We start from the raw sequence: 21,012 nt of genomic DNA, 5'->3' as shown, positions 1-21,012 counted from the left end.
AGCTCCATGAGGATAAGATTTTAACAATCCATCGTGACTTGAGCTTTCCCGGAAATAATTTTAGTCTTGTATTGTGGAGCAATACTAGTTGACCAGGGTTGAATTGCCTGTGCTGAATATGCTTGTCGTGCCAGTGTTTTTTCCTCTCTTTATAGATTCTTACATTTTCATATGAAAATAGCCGTAATTCATCAAGCTCACAAAGTTGAAGCTTTCTTTGCTCTACTGCAGTATGAATATCCCAATTTAATTTCTTCAGTGCCTAATGTGCTTTATGTTCTAGCTCTAGTGGCAAATGACAAGCCTTTCCATAAACAATTCGGTAAGGAGACATGCCGAGTGGAGTTTTGTATGCTGTTCTATAGGCTCATAGAGAGTCATGCAAGTGTAAAGACCAGTCCTTCCTCGTTGGGTTCACCACTTTTTCTAAGATCTTTTTAATTTTTCTGTTGGACACTTCAGCCTGACCATTGGATTGTGGGTGATATGTTGTTGCTATCTTGTGTCTAACTCCATATTTCATCATTACTGCAGCAAAGACTTTGTTGCAAAAATGTGTACCCTCATCACTAATAATTGCTCTAGGAGTGCCAAACCTAGAAAAAATATTTTTCGGAAGAAAAGCCACCACTGTTTTAGCATCATTGGTAGGTAATGCTGCAGCTTCTACCCACTTAGAGACATAATCCACAGCAACAAGAATATATAAGTTCCCAAAGGATGGTGGGAAGGGTCCCATAAAATCTATTCCCCAGACATAAAAAACCTCTACTTCCAGGATGTTGGTCAATGGCATTTCATGTCTTTTAGATATGTTCCCTATCCTTTGACACTTGTCACAACATTTAACAAATTCATAAGCATCTTTAAAAATAGTGGGCCAGTAATAACCTGATTGCAGAACTTTAGCAGCTGTTCTGTGACCACCAAAATGTCCTCCATATACTGTAACATGACATGACTCCAGTATATGGGGAATCTCTCCTGCTGCAATACATCTTCGTACTACTTGATATGAGCACAACTTATATAAATGTGGGTCATCCCACTGATAACTTCTAACATCACGAAGAAATTTTTTTTTCTCTTGAAACTTCAGCTCAAGTGGTAGCAACCCACTTACTAAATAGTTAGCAAAATCTGCATACTATGGAGATTTTGACTGCTGCAGCATCTGTGCTTGCTGTACTACCAACAACTGTTCATCAGGAAATGTTTCAGTGATGCCCTTCCTTGTCAATGTACTAGTGTCTGCTTCCAGCCGTGACAAGTGGTCTGCCACTTGATTCTCAATCCCATTTCTATCTTTAATTTCCAGATCAAATTCTTGAAGCAATAAGATCCATCTGATTAATCTTGGTTTGGCATCCTTCTTTGAAATTAAATATTTGATGGCTGCATGGTCTGTGTAAACAGTTGCTTTAGTACCCACCAAGTAAGCTCTGAATTTGTCGAAAGCAAATACTACTGCTAGTAACTCTTTCTCTGTAGTGGTGTAGTTGATCTGTGTTGGAGTGAAAGTTTTACTTGCATAGTATATGGAATGAAAAACCTTATCTTTTCTTTGCCCTAATACTGCTCCCACAGAATGATCACTAGCATCACACATCAGTTCGAATGGTAAAGTCCAGTATGGAGATATAACTACTGGAGCAGTGATCAGAGCTTTCTTTAATTCTCCAAATACTTAAAGGCAATCTTTGTCAAAGTGAAAAGGTTTGTCATGCTCCAGCAATGAGCATAGTGGTTTAGCTACTTTGGAAAAATCTTTAATGAATCTTATGTAAAATCCAGCATGACCCAAAAAACTCCTAATACCCTTTACTGAAATTGGAGGTGACAATTTATCTATTACCTCTATCTTGGCTTTGTCCACTTCAATGTCATTCTTAGATACCTTGTGTCCCAATACTATTCCTTCTTGCACCATGAAATGACATTTTTCCCAATTGAGTACTAAGTTGGTCATCTCACATCTTTTAAGAACTTATTCCAAGTTGTGTAAACAATCATTGTATGCTTCTCTAAAAACTGAGAAGTCATCCATGAAAACTTCTAAAGTTTGCTCTACTATATCAGAAAATATAGACATCATGCATCTCTGAAAAGTTGCTGGAGCATTGCATAACCCAAATGGCATTCTTCTGAAGGCAAATGTTCTATAAGGACAAGTAAATGTAGTCTTCTCCTGATCCTCTGGAGCTATAGTAATTGGTTGTAGCCTGAATACCCATATAAGAAACAATAGTACTGTTTTCCAGCAAGTCTGTCCAACATCTGATCTATGAATGGAAATGGGAAATGGTCTTTCCTTGTGGCTTTGTTGAGCTTCCTGTAATCTATACATACTCTCCATCCAGTCACTGTCCTTGTAGGAATAAGTTCATTCTTCTCATTAGCTATTACTGTTATCCCTCCTTTCTTTGTAACACATTGAACTAGGCTTACCCATGAACTATCTGATATTGGGTATATAATTCCAGCATCCAACCATTTAATGATTTCCTTCTTCACCACTTCTTTCATAATAGGGTTCAACTTTCTCTGGTGCTCCACTGAATTGCTGGAGCAATCTTCTAACAAGATTTTATGCATGCATATTGATGGGCTTATCCCTTTTATATCTGTCATGGTCCATCCAATTGCTCTTCTGTATTTTCCCAGCAAATCTACTAGACTCTGTTCTTGACCTGCATCCAAAGTAGAAGAAATGATTACAAGGAGTGTGTTGTTTTGACCAAGATAAGCATACTTCAAATGTGAAGGTAACAGTTTTAATTTAAAACTATGAGGTGATTCAATAGATGGTAAAGTTATTTTTACTTCCCTGTCTGAAAGATTTAGGTGTTCAATAAACCTATTGTGCCTATTAGATTGCTTTTTGTCCAACCAATCGGTCTGAATTGCTGTAACATCTTCCTCTTCGACATCCTCAAAGATGGTGACTTTGTCAAGTGCATTACTGCAGCATCTGTCCATTCCGTCTGCTACAACAAAATCCAATACACTTAGGAAATTGCAATCTTCTACTTCATCAGGGTTCCTCATAGCCTCTAGTACATTAAATGTGACTTGTTGGTCATTCACTCTCATGGTGAGCTCTCATTTCTGTACATCTATCAGAGTCTTTCCAGTTGCTAGAAAATGTCTTCCAAGTATAATGGGTACCTCTTTATCAACTTCAAAGTCCAGTACAATGAAATCAACTGGAAAGATGAATTTGTCAACCTTCACCAGTACATCCTTTATTTTTCCTTCAGGGTATGCATGAGATCTGTCAGCTAATTGCAGAGTGACTGTTGTTGGTCTGCACTCCCGTATTGCCAGCTGCTTAAATACAGATAATGACATCAAATTAATACTAGCTCCCAAGTCACAAAGTGCTCTACCAGCATACCTAGTTCCTATAGAGCATAATATTGTAAAACTCCCTAGATCTTTCACTTTTGTGGGAATTTTACTCTGGAGCATATGACTACTTTCCTGTGTTAAAGCAACAGTTTCAAACTCTCCTAGCCTTCTTTTTCGTGCCAAGATATCTTTTAGAAATTTCACATAATTTGGCATTTGCTCCAAAGCTTCCACAAAAGGTATATTTATGTGCAATTACTTCAGCACTTCCAGGAATTTGCTGAACTGTTTGTCTTGTTTTTGCTTCTGGAACCTTTGTGGGAAAGGTGGTGGATGTCTAAACTGCTGGGTGGCTTCAGGAGATATCAAACTCTATTTGTTTGGTTTGGTGCAGATTGTGACTACTGGTATTGTAACTTCTTTTTCAGCATGTTCTGGTTGAATTTCCTCTGTAGTTGTTGTAGCTTGGCCCATGTAACCAGTGTCTTTATAGGGAGGTTGTTGTAACATGCTTCTATTTTGAGGTAATTTTTGTGCTGAATTGAATTTCATCCCATTTTTGGTAACATGAACTGGGATATCAACATTCTTTCCAGATCTCAAATTAATTACTTTACAGTGTTCTTTGCCCTCCCTCCTAGGGTCTTCTGTGTTGCTAGGTAAGCTTCCTTGAGTTCTGCTGTTCATTGCTGTGGCTAGTTGTCCCATTTGGTTTTCCAAGTTTCTCAAGGATACAGCTTGACTCTGCACAATTGCTTCATTCTTTGCAATGTATTTCTTAATCAATGCTTCCAGTGAAGTGATTGGATCATGACTGATATGCTTTTACCCTTGACTCTGCTGATGAAAATCAGGTGGTTGTGTGTTTCTATTTTGTCCATTTAATGCTGGAGCAATTCGATTCTGACTACTCCATGAGAAATTTGGGTGTTGTTTCCAGCCAGGATTGTAAGTATGAGAATATGGGTTGTTCTGAGGTTGTTGATTGAAATTACCCATATAGTTTACTGAAGCTGGATTTCCAGGACAATTATCAAAGTCATGTTCTTCACTACAGTATACACAAGAAAGTTCAGTAACTTGTTTTACTGTTGCTGGAGCAGTTGTCATGGCTTTTACCATGTTAGTCAATGAGGTTACTTGTGCTGATAAGGCTGTAATTGCATCTATGTTATGTACCCCTGCTGATCCTCTTGCTGCTGGTTGCCTGACTGAAGGCCACTGATAATTATTATTGGCAATTCTCTCCAGAATTTCATAAGCTTCAGTGTAAAATTTGGATAACAGGGCTCCATTTGCTGAAGTATCCACCATTAACCTTGTACTCGGATTCAACCCATTGTAGAAAGTTTCCAATTAAATGCAACAAGGAATACCATGATGATGACACCTTCTGAGCAATTCTTTGAATCTTTCCCAAGCCTCGTACAAACTCTCATCTTCAAGTTGATGGAAGGAAGTAATCTCATTCCGCAACTTTACATTTTTTGTCGGTGGGAAATATTTCATTAAGAATTTATCAGCTAATTCATTCCATGTAGTGATGGAATCAGATGGTAACGAATTTAACCATGCTCTTGCTCGATCTCTTAAGGAATAAGGAAAGAGCCTCAACCTTAAGGCATCTTGTGTTGCTCCAGCAATCTTGAAAGCATCACTTACTTCCAAGAACAATTTAAGATGGAGATGAGGATCTTCATTTGGCAATCCATTGAATTGACTAACTATTTGCAACATTTGAAACATCACTGGCTTTAACTCAAAATTTGCAGCTTCTACTTCAGGTCTGATGATACCATGGTGTACAACTTGATGAGTTAACACAGCATAATCTCTTATAGCTCTGTCTCTGTCATCAGCCATGTAAATAATATTGTTGTTGCCTGGCTGTCTCCCATTAGCATGTTCATTCTGCTCTTCTTGAATATTGACTGGTTGTAAGGGCCCGTGAGGATTCAAATTTCCCACATCCTGCAAATTATTCATGCTTGAAGTAATTTTTGAATTCCTTTGTTCTCTTCGCAATTTCCTGATAGTCCTTTCAATCTCAGGATCAAATTGGAATACCACAAATCTATCTTTGCGCATGCATGTACCGATCTGCCAATAAATAGAATAAATCAAATCAAATTTGGCGCTATCAAGATTTACTTTACACTTAAAAAATAAAAAATCAATCCCCAGCAATGGCGCAAAAAACTTGTTGGTTCTTTTTTATAAGCAATTACTACCAATGCCAATGTGCAAGTATACACAACAAGTAATAAAGTGATGAGTATTCAAGATCGTCTCCACGAGGATTGATGTTACTCGAAATGCTAAAGCAATCCCAATAGTGCAAATCAACTTAAGACCGAAACAAACAATTGTCAAGTAATTCTATCGTAATTAATGATCGCGAGAGATTTAAATAAAACAATACTGTAATAAAATAAACTAGGTTAAATATGTCTAAGATTCAATTGAGATTATAGCAGTTGAATGATCAAACTCTCCTAATGGGGTGACTGTTGTTTATCAAGTCAGTACCAGTTGTTACAATAAGTATTGCAGCACTTGGCAGAATAAATCTGCATCATCAGCTATCGCATGTTGGAAGTCTCATACCTTTAAATCTATTAACAATGACCAGTTGCTAATATATTTATGGTACGGCATTATAACCTTTAATATCTCCACCCTATAAGGTGAACACCTATTTCTAGTGTATCACAAATCTTAACTTCAAGTATTGCCCTTATGGGATTCAAGATAACTTAATCTAGGAAACTCGACTTAAGATCAAGTAGTACTCTAATAATATCCGCTAAGACATGCCATTTTGCTTCTCTATATTAATTGAAGCTATTAAATGGGTGGTCAACCGAAATAACAGTTATATTTATAAAAACTACTAGAGTAAAATACTACAGTAATACCATAACAACATATAAGAACAATCAAGAACCCATTGGACTATTTGTCACTCAACTACAAGTAAATTTAGTTCATATTCTGAATGAGAAAAATAAACATAAATATATTAATCTCGGAATACATCAAAATAATTAAAGGAAGAAGATAAATATAAGTTGAGCACGGTGAAAGACAAATCCAAATAATTCTGCATGATTCTCCAATGTTGCCGAAACAACACTCTTCAATTATGATCTTCTTCTTCGTTCCTTGTAATTATTCTAATGATAATTCTCTTACCGCCTTTCTATATAGTGTTGCCTCCCTTTTATATTGCAAATTAGGGTAAACAAAAGCCCATGAGCGTGCATGCGTTAAATTAGGAAACATGTGCTGACCCGCGCCTAAGTTTTCTCCTGCGTTACTTCCAGATTGCTACAGCGCGGGTTGCTCTAACATCCGCAATAGCACTGCATTATTCCCGATTGTGTTTTTCTTCTTTTGTGGCCGTCTTCTTTCCTCCTCTTGCTTATCTAATGTCTCAACATCCCCTCATGAATTAAGACTTTCCGAGAACCTACAATTATATATCTATTTTTAGCATAAATTACTATGATTCAAGCAAAACTTATTAAAACTCAACTAAAATGAATGTTTAAGCAAAATGTAATAAAAACACCTTATGTGTTCTCTAAGTGATCTTGATTCAAGTCTAGAATTGATGCAATAACTCTCATTTCCTAGAGTTATCATACGTTCCAAAAAAATTAAGATTAACTAATTTTTAGGGCTTCTAATGTAACCGTCTTAGTCTAAAAAATTTATCCTAGGGATCCCCTCAGGCAAAAAATATTATTATCACATGAAAATTTGGTAGGCTCAAGTTGTGTTTAGAATTGGAACTTTTAAAGATAAAAAAATGCATCTCCAATGTGTGTTATAGGCAAACCTTGTCCATTTCCAATAATGAGCTGATCTGATCCAGTGAATTGACCTCTAACATGCATATTAGTAATGTTATTGGTGATGTGGTGTGTAGCTCCACTGTCAAGATACCACCCTTCATCAGCTGGCCCATCAAAGTTTGCAATGTAGGCTGCTCCCGAAGTAGAGAAAACATCAGGTGTATAGTGAGTTGCTGAAGAATGCATATCAAGTGTCTGATAACAAGGACACTCTGCAGCAAATGAATATTCAAATTGTGTGACATATCTAATTTGTGGCTTAAAATTAGCCATATAAGCAAATTTCTCCTTTACCCCTTCCAAATTATCTAGGTTGAAGAACATAGTTATCAATATACTTGCGCCAACAAGCATCAGCAATATCCCCAGCTTGATGATAAATTTGACAAATAGGCACATTGTCATTAGATCCATCTCCATTGAGGATGAACCATGAATCATATTGAAATTATTCCTATTATGAAGCATTGGCTTATAAGAATATACAAGCATTTTTTGTCCTCTACCACCAACTTTACAAGTATAACCACCAACTGAAAAACCTTTCGAGTATGTGTTGAAGAACATTCCTCTGCCTCTATTTTTATTCCCATTACCAGCATTGAATTGTCCCTGATATCCATTATAACTACCTCTTCTATTATTACCTCTAACTTGAGAATAATTAGCATTCACCATTCCGTAATTTGCATTAAACATGACCTTAGCACTTTGATTTTGTTCCAATCTCGCCTCATGTGTTAAGAGTAATGCACAAACATCATCATATGACATTTTATTAGCAGTAATTATTGAAGCAAGATCTAGATATCCAGGTCCTAAACCATTCAAGATCTACATTAACAAGTCTTTATCAGAAATAGGACTCCCAGCACAAGCAAGTTTATCAACAACAACTTTCACTTTTAAATAGTAATCTTCAACAGACATATTTTCTTTTCTAAGAACATTCATTTCATATCTCAATTGCATAATTATAGTCTCAGATTGTACTCCAAACAGTTTCTCAATTGATCTCCATGCTTCAAATGAATTTTCACAATTAAGAATAGTATTAAAGATACCTTCACTTATGGAAGATAAGATCCAGCCAAGCAAAATTTAATCTTGAGTTCGCCAATTAATGTAAGCTGGATTATCAATTTCTGCACTGATCCATCTGCTGTTGTATTAGAAATGTATTGTTCTAGTATGATTTGATTACCATAAATGAAATCCTCAAGAGGATTTCCTCTTATTGAAGTGAGAACTTGCTTTCACCAAATCATGAAGTTTGATCGATCTAGTTTAACTGGAGTGCTAAACGAAAAATGAGATCTGTGATGACTGATTTGTATTCATTTGATTTGGATTTGATGTTGTGCTATTGGAACTGACCATTATTTGGCTCTGATACCATGAAAGAAAATGAAATAGAAGTTGTTTGGCTATTGAGAAAATAGATCGAAATTTCTGGAAATGATTAATGAATTTTATATCTCAACAACTTGACAAAATAGTATCAGTGTAGCAGCTTATATATGTATTTCTTAATCATGATCACACTTTAACTAATCTAAAACTAATCGTTGTTAAACTAACTGATCTTCAGTACAATGCACAGTGTGCTTGTAACAAACTTTAACTAATTTTGCTAAGCTGGCATTGCTAGCACCCTTGCTCTGTATTTTCTCCATCTTAGCTTTCTCATTCTTTTGTTCAACATAGTGAGCTACTCTAACAGATCTTTGCAAGATTATGGCCTACCACAACCACTCTTTTTTTTTTTTTAAATTACATTGATATTACAATGACTATCAAAATTTTATTGAGACAAGTTTAGATTCACTACTAAAAAAATAGGCTTTATTGACATTAAATTAGTGTCAGTAATTACTTTTTCTAACACTTATTAATTATGTCAGTAATGCTTAAACCACAATACACTGAGGCTAATTTTTAGTGCCAGTAATTTTTGTGTCAATGATTTGTATCACTATAATATCACTAAAATAATTACATGATGGTGTTCGTATTTGATGATACTCTTTACATGTCAGTGATTTATGTGACTATAGAATCAGGAGCACACTAACTCAATAACGTCAAAAATTATTAATGTCATTTTAAAATATTCATTGTCAGTATTTGATGATGTTATGCTGCTTTTCGTTAATAGTATATTTTTATTTTAATTATATTTTTTTCTATTTTGTTTTACAATCAAAAGAAAACTCAAAATATATTAAATATATAATGAACATAATGAACATCCCATAGACATCACATAAATTAACATAATTTAATTATACCACTGTTCGAAAAAGAAGAACATAAGTATCAAATTAAGCTTTCTACAATTTCTAACAACAAAGGACTAAATTAAATTTCAACAAACATTAACCAACTAAAATAACCACAAAAATGTTACTGAATATCCATATGTAGCTTCATTTTTTTCCACTTACAAATACATAAAATCAATTAGTACACAACAAATAATAAGTCTTCGACATTTGGAAGCAAAAATCATCATACATTACTCGTATATTATCTTGTGATTTTGGCCTATAATTAACCTGGAAACATATATGGCCCACTGTTCATGAAGTCATGAGACTCTTTCATGGTGTACAAGGAACAATATTGTAACATATCCCCACCAGTAACAACTTCGCAATAACCCATATAATTGTTTGTATACCTCATACCCTATATATAACATTACAAATCCAAAAGCCATAGGAAGCCATTCAAAAAATTTAGAGAATCTTCTTATAAGAAACCCTTGAAGCCTCATAAGAAGCCCAACTTCTCTAAGAAAAAGGAATTTAAACCTAGACACAAAGCCCCTTTCAACTACAAAGAAGCCATATGCCATAAGTGCGGTATAAAAGGCCATACTGCAAAGTATTGCAGAATGAATCGAAAGCTTCATGAACTTGGCCTTGATGAAGAAACCCTCTCCAAAGTTGCCTCTCTTCTTATAGAGTCCTCTGACTCTAAGTCTTCCATGTCGAGAGATAGTGACCCTCTTCAGGTCGATGAGCTTATTGACTCAGATACCTCTGCATCTAGCAGTAGTGATTCTGAAACAGATTCTTATTCAAAGAAAATCAATGTTTTAACTAAAGATCAAGAAACTTTTCTTGAGCTCGTAAAGCATATTTCTGACCAAAATCTTCAAAAAGAATATCTTGATAAGCTTTTGAAAACTCTGGATTTTAATAAAGTAGAGAATTCTAAAATTCCAATTGTTAAAAAAAGCTCTTATGATCTTCCTGAAATTTTGGACAAAAAGAAAACAAAAAAGACAACCCCCAGTATCCAAGATCTTCAGAAAGAAATTAAAGATATTAAACTTGAAATAAGAGAATTAAAGGAAAAGCAAAAGAATGATTCCCAAACTATCCAACTTCTTTTACAAAAGCAATTACAAGATAATTCAGATAATGAATCCAATTCTGATAATAATGATAAAATTAACCAAAATCTAGAAAACATTGAGTCTGTACCCAATGATTTTCTATTTGTTTTAAAACAAATCACTATGAGAAAATATTTAATTAAAATTACCCTAATTTTTTCAAATGATTTTGCAATTGACGCCATTGCCCTTTTTGACACTGGTGCCGATTTGAATTGCATAAGAGAGGACATTGTCCCCAAAAGATTTCATGAGAAAACAAAAGAAAGACTTTCTGTCGCCAACAATTCAAAACTTAAAGTTAACTCTAAAGTTGAAGCTTCATTTCATAACAATGGTTTTGAATTCAAAACTTCTTTTGTTCTTGCAAATGACATACACCATGCTGTCATTTTGGGAACCCATTTTATAAGACTTATTACTCCATATACTGTCAATTACGATAGTATATCTTTTAAAGCAAAAAATAAAAAAATTGTTTTCCCATTTATTGAAAAGCCAAAAATAAGGAATTTGAATATAGTTAAAGCTTGTTCTGTTTACCAGAATTAAATCAATAATCTTCTTCGTTCAAGACAAAATGATTTGATGTTTTTACAAAAGGATTTAAGTTTACATAGAATTCAAAGCCAATTACAAAATGATTTCATACAAAAGAAAATTTCTGATTTCAAAGCTCTCATTGAAAAAGAAATCTGTGCTGATCTACCATCTGCCTTTTGGAATAGGAAACAACACTTGGTAGATTTGCCTTATGAGCATTCTTTTGATGAAAGACAAATTCCCACTAAAGCCCGTCCAATTCAAATAAACATGGATTTGGAACAACATTGTAAAAATGAGATCAAAGATTTGGAGTCTAAACGACTCATAGTGAAATCTAGATCTCCATGGTCTTGTACTGCTTTTTATGTAAATAAAAATTCTAAAATTGAAATAGGAACACCAAGACTGGTCATTAATTATAAACCCCTTAATAAAGCATTAAAATGGATTAGGTACCCAATACCTAATAAAAAGGATTTGCTTCAAAAACTGCATTCTGCTTTCATATTTTCAAAATTTGACATGAAGTCAGGTTTTTGGCAAATTCAAATTCATCCTAATGACCGTTACAAAACTGCTTTTACTGTTCTTTTTGGACAATACAAATGGACTATTATGCCTTTTGGTTTGAAAAATGCACCTTCTGAATTTCAAAGAATCATGAATGACATTTACAACCCTTATTCAGAATTTTGCATTGTTTATATTGATGACGTCCTAATTTTTTCTCAAACCATTGACCAGCATTTCAAGCATTTAAAGACTTTTTACTTCGCCACTAGAAAAGCTGGATTAGCTATTTCTAGTTCCAAAGTCTCCTTGTTCCAAACAAAAATTAGGTTTCTTAGTCATCATATTTCCAAAGGAACCATTACTCCTATTGAATGTTCTCTTGTCTTTGCAGATAAATTCCCCGATAAAATCTTAGAGAAAACTCAATTATAGAGGTTTCTAGGAAGCCTAAATTATGTTCTTTATTTCTGTCCTAATATTAACAGGATGTCCAAACCTTTGCATGATAGATTAAAGAAAAATCTTGTTGCTTGGACTGATGAGCATACCAAAGTAGTTAAGCTTATAAAGAATTCTGTTAAAAGCATTCCATGTTTATATCTTGCAAACCCTGCATTACCTAAAATTGTTGAAACAGATGCATCTAATTTAGGTTATGGAGGTATATTAAAGCAAAAAGAAAATGATAAAGAACAGATAGTACAATATATTTCTGCACACTTGAATGAATGCCAGAAAAATTATTCTACTATCAAAAAAGAAATTCTTTCTATTGTCTTATGCATTTCCAAATTTCAAAGTGATTTACTAAATCAGAAGTTTTTACTTAGAATAGACTGTAAAGCTGCAAAACATGTTTTAGAAAAAGATGTTCAAAACATTGCATCAAAACAGATTTTTGCACGATGGCAAGCTATTTTAAGTGTTTTTGATTTTGATATTGAGTTTATTAAAGGCGATAAAAACTCTGTTCCTGATTTTCTAACTAGAAAATTTCTCCAAAACAGATAAATGCCGCCCAAAAGAAAAGACAAAGGGAAGGGGATCCTCAAGGACCTTGTGCCCCAAACACCTTCCAAAGAATCTCAAACCTCTCCACCTAAAGAAAAGTTGCTCTCTTCTGCCATGCCAATCAAATCCTGGATCGATATGATAGAAGATCAAGAAGCCCAGTCTAAAGCCCTTGCTACACATGAGTAGGTAAATGAATGGATGAAATCCATTTCAAAATCCCCTGAGCTTATGCTCGCTTTACAAAGTTTTTCTCAAAGCCAAATTTCCCCAAAAGAAGAAATTGAAAAACAAAAACCGATTTTTAAAGAAATTTCAAAACCCTCTTCTCAAACTGTTATTCTTTCTGGTGAAAGTTCATCTTCTCAAATTGTTCTTTCCCAACCAACACCTTCAAAGAAAACTTCCGATTGGTATGATAAAACCTATTTCCAAAACATTTTAACAATGGAAGATGGTTTTTACCACACTGATCCTTTTCAAGCTATTTCAAAGTTTTTTCCCAAATGATGGTTTTTCAAACAATGGGATTTGACAAAACCCCAATCTTTTTACCAAAGCATTTTAGAAGCCACTGAGTCCGTAAAATTCAAGCATTTCTTTCTCAGTGAAACCCATTCAGAACCAGCCTACTCTACGGCTACTATCCCCAAAGTCTTGAGCCCAAACCAGTGGGGTGATCAACTTCACAAATTAAAATCTTTCCCTCCAAATTTTCAAATGCGTTTACCACATTGTTTGACCTATTCCTATTGGGATTATCAACAAGCCTGGTTTAACACATTCTTCATACAAAACCCAAAGAAATCCCATTCATGGCTATTTTTCTTTAACTCAAAAATAACCGTCCAAAGCCTTCCAAACTGGTTCCAACAATGGTGGAACTCCCTTGGCCTAATACCCCAAATTCTAACTCCAAATGCCACCCATTGTCTAAACATCTTCAAAGCCCATTATGTCCCTTCTGAATCAGAGAAAAGATTTCCTCATTTTCTATGTTTTTGTACAAATTTCTTTCTTCCATGGGTATGGATGTGGAATTTCAGATTTCATACCCAAGAAACCCAACTCATTATCCAGAGAACCTTCAAAGTAAAATAGTGGTCAAAATTTGATGAACAGACCAAATTAACTGACACCCTTATCAAAAATTGGCTCTGTTCCAAAGGTTTTCTACAGCTGACCATAAAAGGTTCCAAAGCCCAACAAACCTTTCTAACCCAAAAATCCAAAGCCCAATCTCTCTTGGCCAGCGCCAAAACTGAAGATGAATATTTTAAAGTCATGGAACAGCTCCTCACCTCCAGATCAAAGTCCTCAGTAGCAGACTCCTCTGAAGACGATGAAGAAGATGAAGAGCCATTCATTTCTCTTGGAGATGAAAATGAAGACGACTGGTTCAGAATTTTCTCTCCAATAAAGTATTGTAAATAATAATTGTAAATTTTCAAATTCAAAAAAAAAAAGGTAATTTTTATGTGTATTTTCTTGTATTTTGTATCTTCGGGTGGTCTCTTGGACACAAGTGAGAGCGCACATGTCTCTTCACCTGAATCGTATATTCTTGTTACAAAGCTACAGCTCCGCTACAGTCTACAGTGGAGAGTTTCAGAGATTACTGTATGCTACAGCTCCGCTACAGTCTACAGTTTAAAAATTTCTTTGTATAAAAATCGAGAGGAAGACTGAGACTCCTCAGGTTTTTCATTTCTAAGTTTAGAACTTCTCTCTCCTCTCTCTCTCTCTCTCTCTCTCTGGGAACCAGGAATCCGAAGGGTTCAAGGAAATTTTCTGTTTACAGAATAGTTCCTTACCTTCAAGATTAATTTTTCTTTCTTCTTTACAAAGAAAAAGCAATTGATGTAAGCATTTCATTTTCCAGTTTTATTTTAAAGCATTAACGCATTTGTAAATTTTATTTAAAGCTTTACATGAATGTTTAAATTTCTGTACTTTAATTTCCGCAATTTATTTAAATTTTATGCATACTTTGCAGACTGATCTATATCATATCTGCCATACAACTGCTACGTTCCTCTGAGGCAACGAGACCAGATCTCAATCTTCAGTTGTATTTTTCTCTTCTCCCTCCAATCCTTCAGAGCACCATTTCTGGGATCCAGATCTGGTACTGTGTATGAGCCTTTAGATGTATGATTGTTGCTAGGCTTGCTTAAAGAACTTAATAATTACTTGGTAAATATATTTGGTATATCGACTAGAAACTAGAATGTGCGGAATATTGATCTGTTCTAAGTCAGATCTGATTCCAAAGGCAGACTTGGCTCTGCATCGATCTAGATACAACGCCACGTACCTTTATTAAAACCTGGCCAACCGCGTTCTAAAGCAAATCTATTTATTTTAAAGCTAGTAATTTATTTTAAAAATTTGACAAATCCTACCCAATAAAGCATTGTGTTATCTGAGTTTTAATATTTGATTTCCAACGAAAGCACATCCATCCTTCGATCCTATTTCCTTCTGAGGATATATTATGGTACATTTTGTATTTGCCAAATACTAATTCATGGTTATTCACATAATCTCTCCAACAATATGTATTGTACCAATCATTAAAAGTTCATAAGTTAATTAATATAGAGTAACAAATTTTAAAAAAAAAAAAACTAGCTACCACTTTTTTTATCGTTGCCATTAACCTCTCTTAAAACATATGCAAGTGATGAGTAGTAAAAGATAGACAGGTAAAAGTAGATATTTACAAGGTTTATAATTATGTTCCAAAATTGACATAAAAGAAGCTTTGAAAGTGAAATAGGAGATGAAAAAGTAAGATGGGCCCTAATGGCTTTCTAATAGGTCGAGCTAATTCATAAGTGAAGTAACTAATAAAAATTAAAACTTAAAATAAAAATGTCTTCATGTTGTTTAATCATCATTTAAGTTTTCTTTTTTCATGTTCGGTCAATGAAGAGAGTGGGATTTTGGTGGTTGTGAGCCGCTTGCCATGGTGGCGATCAAGAAGTTCTAATTTTTAACTATTAGGTTTAAGCAAACAAATATTTAGGTTTAAACACATTGACAGGATGACACAGCAATCAAGGAAGTTTTTCATGCAAACGCAGCGTTTAAATCAAAAATGGAGAATAATGTCAAATAAAAAAAAAGAATAATTGATTAATTCTATTTAAGTACCTAGCCATTCAACTTTATAATTTCCACATGATACAAAGAGAGAAAGCAATTTATCTTTTAGATATAAAGAAAGTGGGATAATTTATACCCTGTAAATAATACTTTAAGCACCCTATATAGTGCTATATTTCAACAATATAAAGTTTTATATTACTAATATGTCCAATTTAATTCGCAATTAAGAATAACTTCAGATTACCAAATAGAAAATATAACTCATGACACTCCACACATGTACTTAATTAAGACTCTAATTTCTTTTTAATTTCTTCAATTCTAATCTTAAATTATTATATTGGAATTGATTTTCTTACTGTAAAAGATTCATCTAAACTCTAATACATACAACTCAAGGCAATTTATTTAGTTTGATGGGAGATTTTAGAAATGTTTAAGGCTAATAATAATTTCTAAATAGACTTTTTTTCCTAACTTGTATAGGTGATTTTCATGAAATTTAAATCTAACAATTGCCTCGAATTATAAAAGATGATTTTATAAATATTCTCTACCTGTGATTTTTTAAATTTACGTTATTAAGGTTTAAGAGTCATCAAGTTCATGCTTGTGTTAGATTATTGAGAAGAAACTTTTTTGAATCAAGTAACCCCCAAGCTTAAACATTAATTATTATGCAAAATGATGATGGCCTTCGTTCATTTATATGACTAATAAACTTTTGGCCGTGAAAACTATTTAGTTGGAGTACAGATACAAACATACAAAATTTGTAACCTCATGTTTATTTGACATATATGTTTCAAATAAAGAATGATGCAGAGCAAATCCTTCAATAATTGCAAAGGTATATCATTTAAACAAATGGGAAAACTGCATACCATGATGAACCACTTTCAAAGTGTAAGATACTCAGCATGAACCACTGAGCGCCCAAATTAGTGGAAGAAGCAGGTCTGCAAGTCGACAAAACCAATAACCTCAATCACAATTATGATACCAATGCACTTAGAGGTATGATCATAGCTAAAACAAAAAAACAAAAAAAAAAACAGATATGCTCTTCCGGTTACATAGGGAAAAGAAAAGCATTAAGTGTACCATACTTCTTCTAACCACTTAAACACGAGGTTAAATTTCTGAAGGTAATCAGTGATTACTTTTAAACTAATATGATAGTTAATTATTTCTTTGCTTCCCAAAAGGTTGTTTCGTTAATACTCCTAGCAGTATTCTGGCGGAAGATTTCATTTTTTCACAAATAATTTTATATGTCGTTGAGTTGGCTTAACCAACTTTTCCCCCAGTGAGGGGAAAAAAGAATAAGAAAAAAGCAATCTAATTTTACTGCTATCCACTGGCACTCCACTTAACTTTCTAAGAATCTCATTCCAATCGATTGAATCATGAAGAAGAGTAATAAATTACAGTGAATGCTAAAGGCACTACCCTGCTTAATTTCCAGTGTAACCTTAAGTATGCAAAGATATAAAATGGATCAATTTAAATGAAAAAAGAATAGAAAGTCTTAACTTACCACCCAAATAAGTAATTTATTCCCGCCCAAAGAATTCGAAGTATGGTATCTGACAAAGTTTGTTTGCCTTCTTATTGTCAACTCTCTGTTAACATGTATATATTTATAATGATGATTTTGATGATAACAAATAAGATTAAGAATTATTCAGTTTTTAAAAGCTCAAATTACTTTTCATACATTTAGCTGTTTTTCAAGTTCACGATCTAATTGAATATGTTTTGGGACAAAGCCATAATTTTAGAAAATAATTCATTGTAGCAGTCACTATAGCAAATGGCAAACCGACATTGAACAGAATCGAATATTAGCTTATTGACACTAACGGTGATCCGACATCGAACATAATTGAAGATTAGCTACTGGACACTAACGATGATCCAACATCTTGATAACGACGATTTGACAATTTGAATTTTTGTCACAACAATCACTTGCTCAAGTCAAAACGACAATCTAATAAATGCTAAACGGCGATCCGATTGTGTGCAAAAAGTCAACAACAACTAATTTTTAGCTCCAACTATAAAATGACTCAATCAAATTCAAACAAAAATATATCCAATAGTTATCATTAAGCTTGTTATTGAGTAAACAATTATTATTAAGCTTCAAACTTTTTTTTGTTTCATTCATTCACACATTGAGCTATCATTTGTAATCAAACACATTGTATGAGAGAAAATTTATTTGTAATCTTTATGTTTGAGTGATTGCAAGTGTTCGGATACACTTGGGTTAAGAGATTTGGGATAATCTCTTATTGTAAAGGTTTATTGACACCTGTGAGTCAATTGTAAAAGTTCTTGAAACCTTGGAAGTTTGGATAGTGGAATCCTCAAGCCCAGTGAGCTTGGAGGCATGGACGTAGGTGGGGTTGACCGAACCACGTAAAAATCTTTGAGTTTGAATCTTTCTTTCCTTATCTCTTTACATTTTGATTGGTTTATTTATTATTGTTTTGAATTTGTTTAAGATTTGCATTAAGATTTGTTCAAGCATTGCATAATTTTTAGAAACTCAATTCATCCCTCCCCCTCCGCTTGGGTTGTATAACTAGTATTTCACTCTCTTGTGATTTCTGTTTAAACAAAAAATTCAACTACTCAATTATGATAAATAAGAAAATTAAAATTAAATCAATTGATCTGAAATCAATTATGACTTCAAAGAACCTAAAGCCACAATGTTAATTGATCTTAAAAGTTTATTATAACATCAAATGTAGAAGCAATTACTTTCAGTAAGAAGTACACGACATTTAGTAGTGCAATACTAAGAATTCTTTATACAAATTTGTGGGAAAAAAAGGCACGGTTAACCCTTGAATTCTCTTGATAGTCACAGGACATTTAGGTCCATTATCCATTTTGTTCATGCTTTATTTATTCATTTAAGCTTACCTTGAATGGTGATTGAGGCAGTATAGCAGCAACAATGAGATTGAGGCAGTACGGCAACGATGACAGTAGCTAGATAGAGGCTGAGAAGTTATTACCGGTGATGAACGTCTAAATATTAATGATGGATGGAAGCAGTTACGATCTATGGGTGATGACGGTGGTTGATTAATTACCGGTGACGACCCAAAATCATAAGTCACAACAGTGGATTTCCAACTTTGGTGCACAAGAGATGATAGGAGATGATGATAGCAAAAGAGACAAAAATGAAAAAGGGAAACGAAATGAAGTTATAAATAGAGGGCTTTATTTCCCTCATCTGCATCCAATTCTCCTCTTCTTCTTCAATTCCATTTTGTGAGGAGAGGAAACCTAGTGAGAGTTGAGTGATTAGTGAGTGAGAGATTGGGCGTATTGAGGTTCTGGGTATTGAGCCAAAATATCACAATACTTAAAATCTTCATTTCACTAGTAAAATATTTTTCTTCTGTCTTAGCCTATCGACGTAGGCTAAAAGCGAACAACATAAATTTTGATGTCCATGTGTGATTATGTTATCTCATTATTTTTCAATTTCACTTTAGTTGCGTGTTTGCTTCATCAATCAATTTCTAACAGTGGTATTAGAGCTATTGGTCGTATTTCTAGTCTTCGATGATGTTGCATCCTCTGTATTAAATGAAGAGAGTAAGCAGAAAAATAAGGAAGACGGACTGGCAAGTTCGTAACAAGCAGAGTTGCTATCGGTGACAAGAGAGAGATCAGCGGAACGTGACCCTAGTGGGAGTCACAATTATGGTAGATCAAAATCAAGAAGTAAGAAGAATGTCAAATGCTACAACTGTGGCAAGAAAGAGTGTTGGAACAACTAGAAGAGAAAAGAGGGTAAATATCTTGAGTCATTAAATGCTCAAGGGTGTGTAGCAAGTACCTCGAATGATGGTAAAATTCTCTACAATGAGGCAACGGCTGTTTCAGAAAGTAGAAAATGGCTATATGACGTATGACTTATAGACTTAGGAACTACTTGGCACATGACCTCTCGGAAAGAATGGTTTTACAAATATGAACCTTTCTCAAGAGAATTTGTATATATGGGTGATGATTATGCCTTAAAGATTGCTGGTATCGGTACTATCAAAATAAAAATATTTAATGGTACGGTTTGCACAATTGAGGATGTTAAAAGCCTAAAGAAGAATATATTGTCTTTAGAACAAATAGATAGTCATTGGTGCAAAACTCATGTAGAAAATGGCATCATTAAGATTGCTAGAGGCAGGAAGATCGGTGCTAATCTATTCATACTTAAAGAAGAAACACTTAATGAAGGTTGATGCGTGTGTCGCATTAAATAGAGAAGATTCAATAATGATGTGGCATTTCAAACTTGGTCACGTGTTGGAACAAGGTTTGAAGATTCTCTCTAAGCGAAAATTACTTCTAGAGCTCAAATCGGTAAACTTACCATTTTGTGAGTATTGTGTTACAAGTAAGCAGCATAGATTGAAGTTCAACATATATGTTGCCAGAAGTAAATGCATTTAAGATTTGGTTCATTTTTATGTCTAGAAATCACCAGATATGGCCATGGGAGGAGCAAAGTACTTGGTGACTTTTATTGATGATTATTCCAAGAGATGTTATGTGTATCCAATCAAGAAAAAATCAAATATGTTTCGAGTATTCAAAGAATTCAAAGTGCAAGTTGAACTTAAATCTAGAAAAATGATCAAGTTCTTGAGGACATAAAACAGTAGAGAGTATACAGAGGATGAGTTTCTTACTTTTTGTATGTGAGAAGGTATTCAAAGACAATTCACGGTGGCATACACTCCCCATCAGAATGGAGTGGCGAAGCAGATGAACGGAACTCTTACAGAAAGAATAAGGGCTATGTTGAGGACTGTTGGTCTACTTAATTCATTCTGGGCAGAACCAACCAAAATTGCTTGTTATGTGGTTAATCGATCTCCATCGACAACAATTGAGATGAAAACACCTATGGAGATGTGGACAGGAAAGCCAGTTGATTATTCTCACCTACATACATTTGATACATTTAGATGTCCTATGTATGTGATATATAATGCTCAAGAAAGAACAAAGTTGGATCCAAAGTCTAAGAGGTGTATCTTATTAGGGTATGTTGATGGAGTAAAAGGGTATTGTTTGTGGGACCCCACTGCCGACCCACAAGATAATCATCAGTAGAGATGTTATCTTTGTAGAAGATCAACTGTAAAGCACAAATGAGGATGATAGCAT

General features: G+C 34.1%; 1 non-coding gene across 1 annotated transcript; it reads left to right on the top strand.

The window, feature by feature from the left end:
• Positions 1–4,723: 4,723 nt before the first annotated feature.
• Positions 4,724–4,830, top strand: LOC112100432. Its single transcript, XR_002906804.1, has one exon. It is a non-coding gene; the product is annotated as a small nucleolar RNA R71 (small nucleolar RNA).
• The last annotated feature ends 16,182 nt before the right edge of the window (positions 4,831–21,012 follow it).

This window comes from Citrus clementina, unplaced genomic scaffold, assembly GCF_000493195.1.
Source record: "Citrus clementina cultivar Clemenules unplaced genomic scaffold, Citrus_clementina_v1.0 scaffold_3, whole genome shotgun sequence".
NCBI classification, from domain to species: domain Eukaryota; kingdom Viridiplantae; phylum Streptophyta; class Magnoliopsida; order Sapindales; family Rutaceae; genus Citrus; species Citrus x clementina.
The sequence above is the reverse complement of the archived record's forward strand: the minus strand, read 5'-3'. Positions and strand labels throughout refer to the sequence as shown.